This window comes from Melanerpes formicivorus, unplaced genomic scaffold (assembly GCF_026170545.1).
Source record: "Melanerpes formicivorus ecotype bairdi unplaced genomic scaffold, bMelFor1.0.p_v2 SCAF_26, whole genome shotgun sequence".
NCBI lineage: Eukaryota > Metazoa > Chordata > Aves > Piciformes > Picidae > Melanerpes > Melanerpes formicivorus.
The window spans coordinates 10,541,577-10,556,159 of NW_027142378.1; the positions used below are offsets into that span (position 1 = coordinate 10,541,577).

The 14,583-nt window shown below is 53.5% G+C and overlaps 1 protein-coding gene across 1 annotated transcript in view; it reads left to right on the top strand.

Moving 5' to 3' along the window:
• The first annotated feature begins 7,532 nt into the window (after window positions 1-7,532).
• Window positions 7,533-14,583, top strand: part of TTBK1 (tau tubulin kinase 1) — a 54,782-nt gene continuing 47,731 nt past the window's right edge. The window contains exon 1 of the mRNA XM_068153728.1: window positions 7,533-7,705. The gene's annotated coding sequence lies outside the window, so the exon portion shown is untranslated. The remainder of the gene's footprint in view (window positions 7,706-14,583) is intronic.

The following is a 14,583-nucleotide window of genomic DNA, read 5'->3' on the forward strand; positions in this document are numbered from 1 at the left end:
CAAGTCACTTCTGTGCCTCTGCTCCCATCGCTTTATCAAGCAACAGTTAAGTGAATTTCAGATTGTGGCAGCTCTGCAGCTCATCATCTGTGGGGGCAGAGACATGAACTAGAGTCATGGTAAATTCCCTCTGCTGCTGCTGCTGTCACTTAGGAAGAACCTCAGGCACAGAGATGGATTTGCAGCAGAGCTTTGCTTTCCCCTTTGCTACATGCCACCTGGGAGGATCTTGCCTGCAGAGGCCTGAGGGAGATGTGAAGTAAGTGTATTGCCTCACTGTATACTGTTGGACAGAAAGGAGTCTTCTGCAGGTTGCAAGTCTCACATTCCTTGCCCTGAATTTCCTGCACAATAGTGGTCAGAAGTGGTACACTTTCTTTATACCTAGTGTCATTTAGAGCTACTCTGCACACAGAAATAGGTTACATGTGAAATTCCTCAGAAGCCCAGAGAGTTGCCTGTCAAGAGTGTGGCCATCCTGGCCTGCATCAGGAAGAGTGTGGCCAGCAGGAGCAGGGAGGTCATTCTGCCCCTGGACACTGCACTGGTTAGGCCACACCTTGAGTCCTGTGTCCAGTTCTGGGCCCCTCAGTTTAGGAAGGAGGTTGACTTGCTGGAACGAGTCCAGAGAAGGGCAACAAAGTTGGTGAGGGGTTTGGAACACAGCCCTGTGAGGAGAGGCTGAGGGAGCTGGGGTTGCTTAGCCTGGAGAGGAGGAGGCTCAGGGGTGACCTTATTGCTCTCTACAACTACCTGAAGGGAGGTTGTAGCCAGGTGGGGGTTGGGCTCCTCTCTATCAACCAGCACCAGAACAAGAGGACACAGTCTCAAGCTGCACCAGGGGAAGTTTAGGCTGGAGGTGAAGAGAAAGTTCTTCCCAGAGAGAGTTGTTAGCCATTGGGATGTGCTGCCCACGGAGGTGGTGGAATCACCATCCCCAGAGGTGTTCAAGAGGGGATTGGATGTGGCACTTGGTGCCATGGTTTAGTCATGGGGTCTGTGGTGACAGGTTGGACTTGATGATCTTTGAGGTCTCTTCCAACCTTGGTGATTTTGTGATTGCCCCTTGTCCTATGCCAGTGTGCAAGTGAGCAGAGCCTGTCCCCTCCCTCCTGACCCCCAGCCCTCAGATATTTATAACCATTTATCACATCCCCTCTCAGTCATCTTCTCCACAGGTTGCACAGGTTTGGGTGCTGGGGGCATTCCCACAGATTTAGCAGCCCAGCTGAAACTGCCATGGGCACAGTGAAATGTTGAGATGACATCTCACGCCAACACCTACTCACCCTCCTCTGGTCAGTTGCTCAACACAGTTCAAGTTAAAGTTCCAGCTTAAATTGGCTCAGAGAGTGAAAGGTTGTGTTGGGGAGGGGGTCTTCCATCTTCCAGCTAGGAGGTGTGGCCACTAGGGTCTCTGATGGTCTTTCAAGCTTCAGCTTTCTTTGAACCTCTGAATTCCTTTTCCTTAGATCATCAATTAATTTGCCAGCTCTTGGGCCATGTTAATTGGTGTTCACTGGCTTTGAAGGACACCTCCTTTAAGGAAAGTTACACCTGGGAGCTTCAGCAACAAGGATGCAAAGAATCTTTGCCAGGGAGAGGCAGTAAAGATGTGTTTAAAACTGCCAAGATGGCACAGGCTGCCCAAGCTAATTAAGATTTGTAAACAATTTCCCAACACATTTATTAATAGCCCAAGGAAAATAAAGAACACTTAACTACAGGCCACGTGGGTGATAACAACATTCAAAGGAAGAAGAGCTGTCAGATTATCCCTCACCAGCTTTGACAGAGTGCCAGAGTGGAGGCTGTTCAAAATAATCTGTGTTTTATTTCTTACTGGGATGAAACTTGGGGTACTGGATTTAGTCTTTTTGAAGCAGAAGGTGTTTCCCTGAATATAAACCAGGAACAAGGCAGCTTAAAATGCCAAGGGGAAGGGGAAGGAGAAAAAGGGAGGGGAAGGGAAAACCCTCCCCATTATTTTCTCAACCCTACCATGCTGGGGTTAAGGCACCCTGCTGGACCTGCTGTTTGCAAACAAAGGACTTGAGGGTGATTGTGGTGGGCTGAAAATCCCCCCCCTAACAAGTAACACACAACAGCATCTAAGCCTGAAGGTGCTTCTGAGGTTGGACTTAATGATCTCGAAGGTCTTTTCCAGCCTGGTTGGTTCTGTGAATTGGCTTTCCTTTTGTTTCCTTAAAGCAGGGGAGTGATGTGTGGAATTTTGCCTGGCAGCTTATTTCTACTAGGAGGCGCTGTGAGACCTGGGATGGGATGAGCCTCTCCACCCCCACCCTCCCTTTAGATGCATCTTCAGCTTGTGCTCGCCTCCCCAGGGCTCTGCAGGGCTTAGCTTAAAATGCTTCGCAGCCCAGGGAATCCCACAGCACCTGGGACTCAGGTACTGAGGCCATTCCCTCTTCCCAGCTGAGCAAAGTGCTGTTTGTCCATGTAAGGATTTGTCTCCCTCTAATTGCCTCAGAGTTGTTTACCTTGCCAAAATGTTTCACACCATTGTCCCAGGAATCCACAAGCCCTCTGCTGACCCCAGACTCACATCCTCATGTTTTGCCTTCACACTGTTGCCTCAGGAGGAATCTTCTTTTCTTATCTACAAGACCACAAACTCTGTGCTGGTAGCCAGTGGATGCTGGGACTCACTGGGACAAGTCTTGATGGACCTTCTCCCTCATGGACAGGATTCTTAAGAGATGACTGACACAACAGTTTCCCAAGGTGTTTTCACACCATTACCATCATTACCATCACCACAAGCTGGTAACCAGACAAGGCCACAAGTTCTGCTCTCAGGAATGTTACTGTGAAGCCAGGACTGGCACAGGTAAGCAACTGTGGGACCGGTGCTGACACCAGCCAGAAGTGTTCAATTGAGTGACTGCCTACGGGACTGGAAAAGGTATAAAAGCCAAGAGGCAACAGGGAGAGTTTGAAGCTTCCACACCAATCAAGCAGAGAGGTCTCATCTGCTCCAACACCTCAGCCTTTGCTGCTGTAAGCTTCCCCACCTTGGATCAAGACCTTCAGGGATCACAGAAGCCCAGAATCAACCAGGTTGAAAGAGACAGCCAAGATCATCGAGTCCAACTGATCACCCAGCCCTGTCTAATCAACTAGACCATGGCACTTAAACACACCAGGGGAGGTTTAGGCTGGATGTTAGGAAGAAGTTCTTCAGAGAAAGAGTGATTGGCCATTGGTCTATTCTACCTCCAGGAACATTGACCCCATCGCCTCCCAGGGCAGCCCATTCCCATGGCCAATCTCTCTTGCTGGGAAGAACTACTTCCTAAGATCAAGTCTAAACTTCCCCCTGCACAGCTGGAGGTTGTGTCCTCTTGTTCTGTCACAGAACACAGAAGAGACCAACCCCCACCAGGCTACAAGCTCCCTTCTGGTAGCTGTAGGGAGCAATGAGGTCTCCCCTGAGCCTCCTCTTCTCCAGGCTAAGCAACCCCATCTCCCTCAGCCTCTCCTCACAGGGCTGTGCTCAAGGCCTCTCCCCAGCCTTGTTGCCCTTCTCTGGACACATTCAAGTCTCTCAATGTCCTTCTTAAACTGAGGGGCCCAGAACTGGACACAGGACTCAAGGTGTGGCCTAACCAGTGCAGTGTCCAGGGGCAGAATGACCTCCCTGCTCCTGCTGGCCACACTGTTCCTGATGCAGGCCAGGATGCCATTGGCCCTCTTGGCTGCCTGGGCACACTGCAGGCTCATGTTCAGCCTGCCATCGACCAGCACCCCCAGGTCCCTCTCTGCCTGGCTGCTCTCAGCCACTCTGCCCCCAGCCTGTAGCACTGCCTGGGGTTGTTGTGGCCAATGTGCAGAACCTGGCACTTGGATATGTTCAATCTCATGCCCTTGGCCTCTGCCCATCTGCCCAGCCTGTCGAGGTCTCTCTGCAGAGCCTCTCTACCCTCCAGCAGATCAACTCCTGTCCCCAGCTTGGTGTCATCTGCACATTTACTGATGATGGACTCAATGCCCTCATCCAGATCATCAATAAAGATGTTAAAGAGGATGGGGCCCAGCACTGATCCTTGGGGCACACCACTGGTGCCTGGCTGCCAGCTGGCTGTGGCACCATTCACCACCACTCTCTGGGCTCAGCCTCCAGCCAGTTCCTAACCCATCGCAGTGTGCTCCCATCCAAGCCATGGCATTTTGCTGGCATGCTTTGGTGCTCTCAGGTTGCCTTTTTCTTTCTTCCTCTTTTTTTTTTTTTTTTTTAATCTCTCTGTTTTGTTGGGTTTTTAGCCCAAAGGACATTCACCCCATACACACTGGGCTTAAACAAGAGGCCACAGTCTCAGGCTGCGCCAGGGGAGGTTCAAATTGGATGTTAGGAAGAAGTTCTACACAGAAAGAGTGATTGCCCATTGGGATGGGCTGCCCAGGGAGGTGGTGGAGTCACCATCACTGGAGGTGTTCAGGAAGAGACTTGCTGGGGTGCTTGGTGCCATGGGTTAGCTGTTTGGGTGGGTTGGATTGGTTGATGGGTTGGACACGATGATCTTGAAGGTCTCTTCCAACCTGGTTTGGTTTATTCTAAATAAAGGTTTATTCTAAATAAACAGCTTGCAAAAAAATCCGTTTTCTTCTTGGTGCATGCAGTTGTCCCATCCCCAGTGAGCTTGTGCTCGTGTCGGTGTTTGTTTCTGGCTCTGAGCCCACGCTGTGGGAAAACAAAATCACAGAATCAGCCAGGTTGGAAAAGAGCTCAGAGAGCAAATGTGTCCAGGGCCCGGGCGGGAAGCGCCCAGCCAATCACAGCTCCGAACCGCAGCGCGGGCTCCCCCGCGCGGGGGAGTGCCTGTGAGGGAGCTCACTCCCGGCGGGAGGAGCGGAGCCTCTCACCTGTGCCCCAGGGGGCGGGGGAGGCGATTTCCCGCCTGTGTCTCCCCCCATTCAAACCTCCGCTGGTGGAGGTGGCAGACAGGGGGTTTGGAGCGCCCTGTAACACTGTGATCTGCAGCCCTTGGCATCTATTTAGGGTCAAGCAATACTGTTTTGAGTAGGGGATGAGTTTGGCTGTGGGTATCCGTTGATCAGAGCTGTAGCCAACAGCAGCAAGAACAAAACAAACAAAGTCCAGCCCAAAATCTTCTGCATCACACAGGGAATGGTAGGGGCTGGAAGAGATCTCTGGGGATCACTGAGTCCAACCCCCCTGCCAGAGCAGCATCACCCAGGGCAGGTCACACAGGAACACATCCAGATGGGGCTGGAAAGCCTCCAGAGAAGGAGACTCCACAACCTCTCTGGGCAGCCTGCTCCAGGGCTCTGTGAGCCTCACAGTGAAGAAGTTTTTCCTCATGTTGAGGTGGAACTTCCTGTGTCCCAATTTGGGTCTGTGGCCTCTCATCCCAGGGCACCGCTGAGAAGAGCCTGGCCTCTTATTGACACCCACCCTTCAGGTGTTTATAAACACGAGTAAGATCTCCTCGAGGTCTTCTCTTCTCCAGGCTGAACAGCCCCAGGTCTCTCAGCCTTTCCTCATCAGACAGATGGTCCAGTCCCTGCATCACTCCTGTAGCCTCTGCTGGATACTGTCCAGCATATCCCTGTCCCTCTTGAGCTGGGGAGCCTCTAACAGAACACAGTAATCCAGATGTGGCCCCACCAGGGCATCTTTCTACTCCCATTCTTACTGACACCAAGAGATTCTTTTTGGTGCCAACTTTGACTCCTGCCAATATATGCAAGACTTATGCAATGTGGTGAGCAAGCCTTAAAAGTGCCAGTGTAAATCTGAGCATGGGCAGAGGTGTTTGCAGGACCTTGGAAAGCAGCAGAGAACTCGTGTGGTAGATGTCACTCATCTGTCAGTCATAGACTTAGTATCATAGTATCACAGTATCAGTCAGGGTTGGAAGGGACCACAAGGATCAGCCAGTTCCAACCCCCCTGCCATGGGCAGGGACACCCCACACTAGATCAGCCTGGCCAGAGCCTCATCCAGCCTGGGCTTAAACACCTCCAGGGACGGGGCCTTGACCACCTCCCTGGACAACCCATTCCAGGGCTTCACCACTCTCATGGGAAGAACCTCCTCACATCCAGCCTGAATCTCCCCACCTCCAGCTTCATTCCATTCCCCCTAGTCCTATCACTCCCTGAGATCCTGAGCAGTCCCTCCCCAGCCTTCCTGTAGCCCCCTTCAGACACTGGAAGGCCACAATGAGGTCACCTGGGAGCCTTCTCTTCTCCAGACTGAACAGCCCCAACTCCTTCAGTCTGTTCTCACAGGAGAGATGCTCCAGCCCTCTGATCATCCTCCTGGCCCTTCTCTGGATACCTTCCAGCACCTCCACATCCCTCTTGTAATAGGGGCTCCAGAACTGGAGGCAGTACTCCAGGTGGGGTCTCAGCAGAGCTGAGCAGAGGGGGAGAATCACCTCCCTTGCCCTGCTGGCCACACTTCTCCTGCTGCAGCCCAGGATCTGATTGGCTTTGCGGGCTGCAAGTGCACACTGCACTTAGAACGACAGAGGCCTGGGAATGAGGATACAACTGCTTGTTGAAGACTTGTGGTAGACCCTGAGAGCTGTGGGATACGCTGCTGCAGGGCTGCAGACTGCCCAGAATGTCTGAAGGATGCTTTCACTGAGCAAGCCCTCAGTGCATTGAAGCCCAGAGCCACCTACAGCAATCATGGGAAGCAGGCAGCCCAGGTCTCCCCAGTGAGTGGCTGGGGGAGGCCATGCTTGTGGTGCATCTACCTTTGCACTGCACAGAGAAGGTGCTGGGGAAATCTTACAGCAGCCTTCCAGTATGTGAAGGGGGGCTAGCAGAAAGCTGGGGAGGGACTTTTGACAAGGGCTCATATTGACAGGGTGAGGGAGAATGGCTTTGAGCTGGAAGAGGAGAGGTTTAGACTGGACATTGGGAAGAAATTCTTTCCAGTGAGGGTGGTGAGACACTGGAACAGGCTGCCCAGGGAGGTTGTGGACTCTCCCCCTTCATGGAGGTGTTCACGTTGGGCATGGCCTTGAGCCACCTGGTGTAGTGGAAGGAGTCCCTGCCCATGGCAGGGATGATGGAACCAGATGATCTCTGCTTCAAACCATTCTGTGCAGGGGTGTCAATCGTCACAGCCACTGCGTGTCCCAGTCCCGGGACCGCACAGTGCCCAGCCACACGCCGCTGGTGCTGCCCCAGTACCCAAGCCTCACCTGCTGCACGCTGGCAATCCCAGTGCTGATGCCAGCAGCAGAGACGAGCCTTGCCCCAGTCCCTGTCCTGGCAATGCCCGTGATCGTGCTGGCCGCGCCGGTGCCGGGGGGGGGGTTGGTGCCGGGGTGGGGTTGGTGCCGGGGTGGGGTTAGTCCCGTGGCCAGCACCACGCCGGTGCGGAGCCCAGCCGCATGTGCCAGCAATGCGGTGTCCGGTATCAGCTGCCGGTGGCAGCGGGGCGGGCCCAGGGCGGGCCCGGCCGGGCGGGGGCGGCCCGCGAGTGATGTCAGGCTGATGCTGTCGGTGCGGCGCGCGGTGCATTGTGGGCGAATCCCGCCGCGGCTTCCAAGGGGGAGGATGCGCCGGGGGCCGGTCCGACCCACAACCGCAGCCGCAACGCGCCGGGCCGGTGGCACCGAGCCCGGGGAGACGCACTGAGGAGCTCGGGGTATGCGCTACCCACGCCGGACGCAGCGGGAGGCGCCGGCGGCGGCGGAGCCAGGTGAGTTGGGTCGGGCCGTGGCGGCCGTTGCGGTCACCGCTGGGGAAGAGAGCGTCCCGTTGGCGGCTCCGGGGAGATGCGGGGCCCCAGGCCGGGCTGGGCCGGGCCCCTCCGCTCCGGGGCTGTGCGCGGGGCACTGTGGGAGCTGTAGTTCTGCCCCCGGCCCAGTGCCGGCGGCAAAAGGGAAAAGTTCCCACGTCGAGAACTCGGTTTCCCAGCATGCCCAAGGGGCTGGGCGGGCTCGAAGCGGAGTGACGGGCAGGCTCTGCCAATGAGCAGGCGGGCCGGGGTGGGGCGAACCATCTGCCGAGAGGGGCGGGGGGTGGGGGGAGCGGTGTGCCGGCAGCTGCAGTGCAGGGGCGGACGCGGCCACCTCCTCAGTGGGGGGGGGGTGGCGGGGCGAGCTGAGGTGAGGGGCAGGGCGGAGGCGGGGGGTGCAGCGGCGGTGCCCTCTTCCCGCGCCCCGACGCCTCCTGGCCGGGAGGGTGCCGGGGCCTCGGGGCGAGGCCCGGGGCGGGAGGGAGTTGTCCACCCAAGGGAAGGGCGGGCGGTGGCCTCGCAGGTGCGCGGGGGACCGCCAGCGGGGTGTGGGGCCAGGGGCAGGCTGCGAGGGAGTGCTCCGATCCCTCTGCCCCTGGGGAAGGGGAACGGTCTGTGCCGGGCGGTGGTGCCGCCGGGTGGCTCTGGCGTCTTCCCGGTCCCTGGTGCCGAGTTGGGAGCGGAGGTGCGAAGGCAGCCGGCGGCCGTGTGCCGGGCAGGGCCTGCGGGCAGGGTGTTGGTTTGCTTCAGCGAGGCCAGGCTGCCGCCCGCCGCAGGGCAGGAGCATCCCTCTGGTGCCGCCGAGGCCGTGGCACTCGGTGCCTGCCCAGCCCTGTCCCTTAAGCCAGCCTGCTTCGCAGGGGCTTTGGGGCAGGCAGCGTTTTCGTGCTGTCATTTCGGGGGTGGCTCATTGGCAGCACAGGAGGCTGCGAGTTTCTGCCCGTTAGCTGTTGGGCACTTGGGGGATTTGACTCCTGTGTCTGTTGCTGTCTCTTCTGCAGCTCTGTAGCTCCAAGTTCTCTGCCTTTGTGTCTCTCTTACTCGTGGTGTCACAAATGTGTGCTGGTGAATGTGGCTGTAGTCATGATGGTTTTGCTGCATACCAGGGGAGGAGGTATCCACTAACCTGGGTCTGACCCACTGGGAACTTTAAAGATTAACACCATGACCTTGAAATCCATCTTGTATTAATAAGAAACCAGTGTGCTATGGGAAGCACTAGAGGGACACTGCCACTCCATCAGCGTTGCTGAACTACTTGCATACCAGGTTCAAAACCTCCTGTCATTTTCAGGGGAGTGAGGATTTCAATGGGAATGGAAAATGGGTGAGAAACCAGTAGAAAAGGACTTGGAGGTGCTGGCTGGTAGCTGTCTGAACGTGAGCCAGCAGAGTGCCCAGGTGGCCACAATGACCACCATCATCCCGGCCTGGATCAGCAGTAGTGTGGCCACCAGGAGTGGGGAAGTGATTGTGCCACTGTGCTCAGCACTGGTGAGGTCACACCTGGAATACTGGGGCCAGTTTTGGGCCTCTGGCTACAGAAAAGACATTGAGGTGCTGGAGCATGTCCAGAGAAGGTCAGCAAAGCTGATGCAGGGTCTGGAGAACAGGGCTGGTGAAGAGCAGCTGAGGGACCTGGGGTGCTTTAGTCTGGAGAAGAGGAGAAGGGAGACCTCATTGAGCTGGACAAGTCCCTGAAAGGAGGTTGGAGTGAGTGGGGGTTGGTCTCTTCTCCATAGTAACAGGTCATAGAACAAGAGGAAATGGCTTGAAGTTGTGCCAGGGCAGGTTTAGGTTGGATATGAAGGGATATCCTCAACTGGATCAGATTGCCCAGAACCATGTTGACCCTTACCTTGGCATCTCCAGGGGTGGAGCCTCAACCTGCAGTCTAAGTCTTTTGTCCCTAGTATCAGGTGAAAGAATGAGAGGAGATGGCCTGAAATTGTGCCAGGGCAGGTTTAGGTTGGATATTAGGCAAAAATTCTTTCCTGCAAGACTGGTCAGGCATTGGAACAGGCTGCCCAGGGAGGTGGTCATGGTCCCTGGAGGCCTTCAAGAAACCTGTAGCCATGGCACTTGGGGACATGGTTTAGTGGCCACGGTGGTGTTAGGCTGAGGGGTGAGCTCGGTGATCATAAAGGTCTTTTCCAACCAAAACAGTTCTGTGATTCTATGGGACCATGTTTCTGAAGCCAACTGTACCTGAAAATCTTTCTTCTTGATTTTTGAGTTGGGAGCATCAAACTTCTCAGGAAATCACCGTGGAGGTTTTTCAGCCTGAGAACGTTTTATCCCCTGAGTGAAGCCGGATCGCGTGCTGTGTGTGAGCTAAGGTGTGCTAATACTGCCTCTGCACTCATGCTTCCAGGTGCTGTGACTGAAGGGCAGCCTGCAGCAGGACTGTCTTACCACATTTCAGTGTATCAGCTTCTTTTGAGACCATCTGTCAGTATCAGAGGGGTAGGTTAGGAATTCTCTCTTCCCCTTTGTGTGCCAGTAAGCAGCCAGCTCATTACAAGCATTCTCCTGCTGGTGTGTGTGGGATCAGAAACTCTGGAGATGCAACACACAAATGGGATGGGTGGTGTCCACTGCTGTTGTTTTTGTGTTCTCTGTGCTCTTGTGTGCTTTATCACACTCCCATTCCTTCAGGAGTGGGTGAAGTTCCTCTTCTTGAGTTGGCAAAGGGAAACACTGGACTTATCATTCCCCTGTGCAACAATTTTACAGGGATCAGCCTTTGGAATGCTTGACTAACCCTTTCTTCTGGGAGGAATTGCAAAGGGAAGGTCAGATTCCCAACAGTGCTCTTGGTCCTCCATAAAGGAGCTTGTTCTTCACCACATCCCAGGGTTGATGCTAATAAAGTAGTGCCCATGGCCCTTTCCTTCTCCATCTCAACCCTGGTGTTTGGTGGTAAAGGCAAGCACCTCTGCACTGCAACAGGCAGCATGGAGCTCTTCTCCAGTGGAAGCAGTTGGAACATGTTTTCCAAAGCAGGAGTGATCAGACAGATGCAGGAAGAGCCAAATCCCTCTTCCTTCTTTTATATTCAGCACTGGGATCCCTTCATGCCCTTTTCTGTCCTCTCTTACAGAAAGATTGCCACATCACTTTATAGTTTCTTCAGTAGCCCTCCCCTCTCATGTGAGTCTTGCTGTGGGCTCATCTGTTCACTTGTGGCCTGTTAATTCTCTGCCTTGATCTTATTTATGTTTCTAACAATGTGCAGGGTCCAGATAACCTCTGCAGGAATGGCTTCTCCTTCTGAGAAGTTCCTACATTAGATTAATTTGTCAGAGCTCCATAATGACCTTCCAGTAACATCAGTTCACAGAATCACAGAGTGTTAGGGGCTGGAAGGAGCCTTGGAAGATCATCCAGTCCAACCCCTCTGCCAGAGCAGGGTCACCTAGAGCAGATCACACAGGAGTGCATCCAGGTCAGTTTTGAATATCTCCAGAGAGGGAGACTCCACAACCCCTCTGGGCAGCCTGTTCCAGTGCTCTGTCACCCTACTGTTTCCATGGAACTTCCTATGCCTCAGCTTCCACCATTGCCCCTTGTCCTGTCATTTGGCAGCACCCAGCAGAGCCTGGCTCCATCCTCTTGGCACTCTCCCTTTACATCTTTATTAACATTAATAAGGTCACCTCTTAAGTCTCCTCCAAGCTAAGGAGCCCCAGCTCCCTCAGTCTCTCCTTGTAGGGAAGATGTTCCACTGCCTTCATCATTTTTGTGGCTCTGAAAACAGCAGAAGACAGAAAATAGGCCTTGATAGGGGAGTATGTCTCCATAAAGTCCTCAAAGGCTTTCTAAACACTCTTCTCATTCTTAAGGATTCATTGGCTCTGTTGGTATCTTCTCCTTTGAATGTCACAAGGCATAGGCCAATATTTGCTGGAGTGATTGTGGAGGCATTGACTGCAAAGGCTGTTTAAGCTCTGCTGGTTTATAGACTAAGACACAGAGTGGGTTTCACTAGTGCTTCTCAGGCCAGGCTGCTGGTGGCCTTTTTGGCCACCTGAGCACACTGCTGGCTCATGTTCAGCTGGCTGTCAACCAACACCCCCAGATCCTTTCCTGCCAGACAGCTTTCCAGCCACTCTGCCTCAAGCTTGGAGCATTGCATGGGGTTGTTGTGGCCCAAGTGGCTTAGTTAAACCTCCTACAACAGACCCCAACCCATTGGCTTACCCTTTCCAGGTCTCTCTGTAAGAGCCTTCCTGTAGAGCCTCCTGTCATCTGCAGCCTTACTGAGGGTGCACTCAATCCCCTCACTCAGATCATTGATAAAGGTGTGAAAGAGAGCTGGCCCCAGTTCTGAGCCCTGGGGAACACCACTAGTGGCTACCACTAGTGACACAGAGCCTGTTGAGACCCACAGCAGTTAGCTCAGAAAAGAGGGGAGACAATCTAGGGACAGCAGTGTGACTTGGGCCTTGGTGTATCAGGTGGCTTATTCAGATGAACTCTTCCATTTTTGGAGGTGAGGAGATACCATCAACACATTGGACTTGATGGAGAGGACAAAACACTTGCCACACTGGCTTTTCTGTCAGACTCAGCAACACCTTTTGGTCTTGCCCAGTTGCCCACTTTTCCATCCGGTCATCTTCACCACCCATGAGCTGCTGACATGGGAAAGGGTCTTGTGTAAAAGGGAGGTGTTGGCAGTGTGGTGGACTTGCAGATCTCCTCAGATAAGACATGCTTGGAACCTCTGCTGGTGTCATTTGGTGAATGATCTGAAAGGAGCAACCTGCAGATCCTGGGCTGACTGCAGCCATACAGCCACAGTGGGAGTGCTTGTGGGTGCAGATTTCCTCTGCTCTGGAGCAATGGGACAGCCTAGCCTTGAGAAAGAGGTACAGTGATAGCTGTGACAGATGGAAGTGGATTCCTCGCTGCCCATGTGACAGTCAGTGTTAGGCTCACCATCAGCCCAGGGGCTGTGTGTGTAGAAGGCTTTGGAGGCCCTACTAATCAGGTATGAAAAGGGATGAGAATCACAGACTGGTGAGGAGCTCACAGGAGGGACCTTCAGAGGTCATCTAGTGTGACACCCCTGTGAGAGCAGGTTCTCCCAGATCAGCTTGCACTGGAACTTGGCCAGGAAGGCTTTGAAAGCCTGCAGAGAAGGAGAGTCCCCAGCCTCTCTGGGCAGCTTGTGCAAGGGCTCTGTTACTCTCAGGAAAGAAGCTTTTCCTTATGTTGAAGTGAAACCTCCTGAGTTCCACTTTGTGCCTGCTGCGACTTGTCCTGTCGCTGGGCACCACCGAGCAGGGATGCGCCCCTGTGGGACACGGTGTAGTGACCCTGGTGGTCTTGGGTTGATGGTTGGACTTGGTGATCACAGAGGTCTTTTCCAGCCAAAATGCTTCTATGCCTCCTTCCTGGGAGTGTTCAAGGCCAGGCTGGACAAGGCCTTGAGCAACCTGGTCTAACAGAGAGCGTCCGTGCCCACAGCAGCAGGGTTGGTCCTCTCCAGCCCAAACAATTCTGTGGTGGTTTTGACTCCTGTCTTTGCCTCTTCCAGCTAGTTAGTTTTAGGGAAACTTCAGTTTTACCCAGGGACATCCTCATTTTGAAGGCCTTTGGTTTGCTCCACCACCTGAAGGGTTTGGCTAGCCACAGACATTGTTATTAGTGAGGTGGCCTTGTCTGGGTGCTTGTTGAGTCTTCCTTAAACCACTTAGCCTTCCCAACGTATCTGTGAGCCATGGCTTCTCTTCCTCTCAGTTGATTTGCATGTTCACCTTCCTGACCACCTCACATGGAAGTCAGACTTCCTGGTTTTCATGGAACCAATCAGGTAGGAAAAGACCTCAGAGATCATCAAGTCCAGCCCATCACCCAACACTTCCTGACCAACTAAACCAGTTCCTTTGCATAGCTCTTCAAAATGAACAACAGCCCAGAGCCCATGGCCTCTTCTTTCTTATCTTTTCTCTGTTCACTCTTTTTCTTTCTGTTCTGTGTCATCTGGTTTGCCTCTGCTCAGGACTTGATGATCTTGGAGCTCTTTTCCAGCTGAAACAGCTCTGTGCTTCTCTATGTGGAAAAGATGTCAACTTTATCAGTAGAATTTTCCTTCCACCCTCATCTTCACCAGGAACATGATCTTAGAAGGGCAGTGAAGATGGTTGAAGGGTCTGGAGAACAGGTCTTGTGAGGAGTGGCTGAGGGAACTCTGATGGTTTAGTCTGAAGAACAAGAGGTTAAGGGGAGACCTCCCTCTCTTTCTCCCTGAAACTCCTTTGCAGTGAGGTGGGGGGCAGTCTCTTCTCCCTGGTAACAAGTGATTGGATGAGAGGAAATGGCCTCAGATTGCACCAGGGGAGGTTTGAAATTGGAGAGCAGAAGAAACTTCTTCCCTGAAAGGCTTCTCACAGACTGGCACAGGCTCCCCAGAGAGGTGGTTGAATCCCCATCCTTGGAGGTGTTTCAAAGACACAGAGATGTGGTGCTGAGGGATGTGGTTTAGGCCCAGCCTTCTTGGTAGGGTTAGTTTGGACTCAATGATCTCCAAGGTCTTTTCCAACCCAAATGATTCTTTGTTTTTATAAACCTGGTAACACCATTTCCCCTTGGAAACTGACTCACACCAGTGCAGAAAGACATGAAACAGGCCCAGCAGTTCTGCATCTTCTGAGGATGCTCAGGCCTAGAAACAAGTGCAGGCCACAGCCCTTCTCTTTGTTGATGTTCCTCTTTTCTTTGTTGATGTTCTCTTGAGATACTGAATACAAAGGCAACCAATTCCTCTAGAAATGTAGAGCCTTTAAATAAGGAAATCTGAGATTCCAATCTCAAACCCAGTTTTACATCTC